Source organism: Erinaceus europaeus, chromosome 10 (genome assembly GCF_950295315.1).
Source record: "Erinaceus europaeus chromosome 10, mEriEur2.1, whole genome shotgun sequence".
Lineage (NCBI taxonomy): Eukaryota > Metazoa > Chordata > Mammalia > Eulipotyphla > Erinaceidae > Erinaceus > Erinaceus europaeus.
Window position 1 is genome coordinate 107,297,636 of NC_080171.1, and position 4,620 is coordinate 107,302,255.

The following is a 4,620-nucleotide window of genomic DNA, read 5'->3' on the forward strand; positions in this document are numbered from 1 at the left end:
ATGTCAGAACAGGGAGATGGTCAAAACACAGATGGTGATTTCAAAGGAACTTTCAAGGGAAAATTTATACTACCCCAGACCAAGGAAACTTTCAAGGGGAGATTTAGGCTACCCCAGACCCAAGAAACTTTCAAGGGGAGATCAGGATGTCCCAGACCTAGGGAACTTTCTAAGGAAAACATACCTACAATAATAATAATGTTGTTTAAGGTTATTCTCAATCCTAATGGAAACAACTATATATGATGCCATCTGTATCCTTGATGTTAATAAAAATAATCTTACACAATGTCAGCTATATCCGCAAAAAGTGTTTAAATAATAAACCTCTGCAGGGAGGGAGAGAGAGAGAGAGAGAGAGAGAGAGAGAGACCTCTCTCCTGCACCTGACGTGTCTCTTGCTTCATTCATCTCGCAGATTCCCCGCCTTCCTTCAGAGACTCTTATTTACTTTCACCAGGGCCAGCTCCTGGCAGACACCTGCAGACCTGTTTCACCGCTTGTGAAGTGACCCCCCTGCAGGTGGGGAGCTGTGGGCTCAAACCGGGATCCTTACGCTGGTCCTTGTGCTTTGCTCCCTGTGCGCTTAACATTTCACTTATTTTTATTTATTTATTTTGTAAATCTTTATTGGATAGAGAGGGAGAGAGACAGAGACACCTGCAGCCCTGCTTCACTACTTGCAAAGCTTTCCCCCCTGCAGGTGGGGACTGGGGGCTCAAACCCAGGTCCTTGTGATAATAATATAACTTAGAAGGATGTGCTGAATCACCGAGTTTGGGTCCCTTGTGTGTGGAAGCATATCCTCATATTGCAATTGCTTGCCTATCCCGGCACAGCTGGCCACAGCATTATCCTATGAGTTCCACCTTTGCCACTAGTCCTGTCTCCTTCCTTGTGACCCAGCCTAGAGCTGGGTCCCTCTTTGGGGGAAGGCAAAACAAAAGGTCAGGTTCCTGCAGGCAATCTTCCCATTATCTGAGGGACAGAAACATGCACATGTAAGCATAGCTTCCTAGAAAAGAAGACAGACACAGAAATCAAGATGGGAGGGGGAGGGAGAGAGGGAGACAGAGAGACACATTCAGCCCTGTTTTGCTACTTACAAAGCTTTCCCCCTTGTTTCTGTTTTCTTCTCCTTTCATTTCTTTTTCTTTCTTTCTTTCCTCCTCCTCTTTCTTCTTCTTCTCCTTCTCCTCCTCCTCCTTCTTCTTCTTCTCCTTCTTCTTCTCCTCCTGCTCCTCCTTCTCCTCCTCCTCCTCCTCCTCCTCCTCCTTCTCCTCCTCCATATTCTTTTGCCAGAGCACTGCTCACCTCCGGCTTATGGTGGTGCGGGGAATTGAACCTGGGACTTTGGAACCTCAGGCATGAGAATTTGTTTGCATAACCATTACACTATCTACCCCTGGAAGCTTTCCCCCTTGCAGGTGGGGACCCGGGGTTCAAACTCGGGTCCTTGTGCATTGCAACATGTGCACTCAACAGGTGGGCCACCACCTGGCCCCTTCACTTATTTTTATTATGTCAGTGGCATTGTTTTTACTTATGGCAAAAATATTGACTATTTTATTTCAAATAAATGTGTTTTGTTAAACAAAAAAATAGGTGAATCTGTTTGAAAAAAATATTGCCTTAAAAAGGGCCAGGCAGTGATATGCCCAGTAGAGTACACATGTTACCATAGGCAAGGATATGGGTTCAAGTCCCCAGTCCTTACCTACAAAGGGGAAGCTTTGTGAGCAGTGAAACAATGTTTCAAGTCACTCTCTCTTTCTCTGTCTCCTTTCCATATCTCTCTGTCTCTATCAATAAAAGAAAAAAAAGCTAGAGTAGTAGGGGTGGTGGCTGCTAGGAGTGGTGGATTTATTGTGCAGGCACCAAGCCCCAGCAATATCCCTGGTGGTAATAAAAGAATGAAAATAAGTTAAAATAAAATTTTAAAATACTACTTAAATGATAATGACGTAACTTAGAAGGATGCGCTGAATCACCGAGTTTGGGTCCCCTGTGTGTGTAAGCATATCCTCATATTGCAATTGCTTGCCTATCCCGGCACAGCTGGTCACAGCATTATCCTATGTGCTGCCACCAGTCAGGCACTGAGGGCTAAGCCCTCCATGAGTTCCACCTTTGCCACTAGTCCTGTCTCCTTCCTTGTGACCCAGCCTAGAGCTTTAACCTCTTTGGGGGAAGGCAAAGCAAAAGGTCAGGCTCCTGCAGGCAATCTTCCCATTATCTGAGGGACAGAAACATGCATACATAAGCATATCTTCCTGCAAAGGCCATCTAGAAGTTGTGGCCTGGACTTATCTCTGGGACCGTCATTTGGATGGCCTGGGAGATTGCAAGACACGGCCCCTCCCACCCCCACCTCAGGCATTAGCAGAGCCACTATGAAATATGAAACTGCTATTTCTTCAACTAGAACACCTACCTCTCTTGTACCTCTCTCTCATGCTCTGGGTTGAGCCTTCTTTGGGTACCTAAGAAAGAAAAATTGGTCCATTTTATCCCACCTTGCATGTCCTTCAGCTTCATATCTCATCTCATATTTATACAATTATTTGTTTTCCAAGGACACCTCTTAATGCTGTTTTGTCAGAGGGCCAGTCGAGGACTGGTGAGATCCAGGCCCCACTTGCTACTTATGACCACAGCTGCCTCAGCCTAAGGAGTGCCTGCTCTGCACTGGGAAGAAGAGGAACAGCTAGGTCCAGCATCTTCTCAAGGCTCAGACAAGTCCAGATTTAACCGAGAATGAGTCATCTCTTTCAGTGGGATTGTGTGTGTGTGTGCGTGTGTGTGTGTGTGTGTGTGTGTGTGTGTGTGTGTGTGTGTGTGTATGTGTGTGTGTGTGTGACATGTCATCTGGGTAATAGCATTGCAGGCCTCTATGGGGTTCCATATCTTTTCCATCCTTGCAGGGGCTCATAGGAGTTCACCTGGTTTTGATCAAACATATTAAGGCCTGAATTCCTCCTCTAAACTATAATCAACTCATTTTTGTTACTGGGCAAGATTTTATACATGGGGTGAAGGAATCTTCTAGTCTCTTGGTAATGTTCTGCAGGATGTGAACCTGCTAGATAGAGCACATATTATGATGCACTAGCACTCCATTTCACCTGGAGAGGGGAAGCTTCACACTACACAAATGATGAAACAGTGCTGCAGGTTTTTTTTTTTTTAATCTTTCTCTCCCCTCTCTATTTCCCTTTCCCTCTCAATTTCTCTCTGCCTCTATCAAAGAAATAAATTAATTAATATAAAAATTAACAGGTTGAGGGACCAGGTGGTGGCCCCACACCTGGTTGAGCACACATGTTACAATGCACAAGGACCTGGGTTCAAGTCCCCAGTTCCCACCTGTAAAGGTGGGGGGGAACTTCACAAGTAGTGAAGCAGGACTGCAGTGTCTCTCCATTTCTCTCCTCCTCTATCCTCCACCCCATTCCCTCTCAATTTTTGGATGTTCTCTATCCAATAAATACATAAAGGTCATTTAAAATATTTTAAGAAATGAATAGGTTGATGAACAGAGGCAAGGTTAGAATAATAGGTATGTTAAAAAATAATAGATAAGTTAAAACCTATGTCAAAAAATTGATGGAGAGAGGGGCCAGGCGGTGGCACACCTGGTTGAGCACAGAGATCACAGTGCACAAGGGCCCAGAATCAAGCCCCTGGTCCCCACCTGCAGGGGGAAAGCTTCACAAGTAGTTAAGTAAGGCTACAGGTGTCTCTGTCTCTCTCCCTCTCTATCCTCCTCCTTTCTCAATTTCTCTCTGTCTCTATCCAGTAATAAATAAATACATATTTTAAAAAATTGATGGGGATGTTAAGATAGGTTATTCGAATAGTGCACCTTTGTGATGCATAGGACCCAGTTTCACCAGAACCATGAGCAATTTCCACTAATCAGCAGAAGCTTCAGTGCCGTAGTATCTTTTCCTTTCTCCTATCTTTCTGTTTTTTTTTTTTCTCTCTTTCTATCTGAAAGTTAGCTCAGAGTAGTGACATTTTGGTTGTGGAAAAAAAAAAAACTTAATGAAAAAAAAACCTAGGAGGTAATTACATGAGTACAGAGTGTAAAATTCTTTTCAGTTTTATGTATGTTTGAAAATTAATTAATTTTTATTCTATTTCTTATTTTATAAAACTGAGAGAAATTGAGAGGGAAGGGGGAAAGAGAGGGGGAAAAAGAAAGAGAGACACCTGCAGACCTTCTTCATTACTTGTGAAATTTTCCCTTCCAGGTGGAGACTTGGGGCTTGAACCCAGGATCCTTGTGCATAGTAACGTGAGCATTCAACAGGGTTTGTCACCACCCATCCCTATATGAAAAAAAAAACATTTTTTTTGGGAACAGTGCACTGATTAGTTTTGGTTGATGGTGGTGAACCTGGGACTTTGGAGCCTCAGGCAGGAGAATCTCTTTGCATAACCATTATGCTATCTACCCCTGTCCTAAAACTATTTCTTTGCTTTTTTTTTTTTTTGCCTCCAAGGTTATTGCTGGGGCTCAGTGCCTGTACCATGAATCCACTGCTCCTGGAGGCCACCCCCTCCCCTTTGTTGCCCTTGTTGTTGTAGACAGAGACAGGAACAGAAACAGAGACA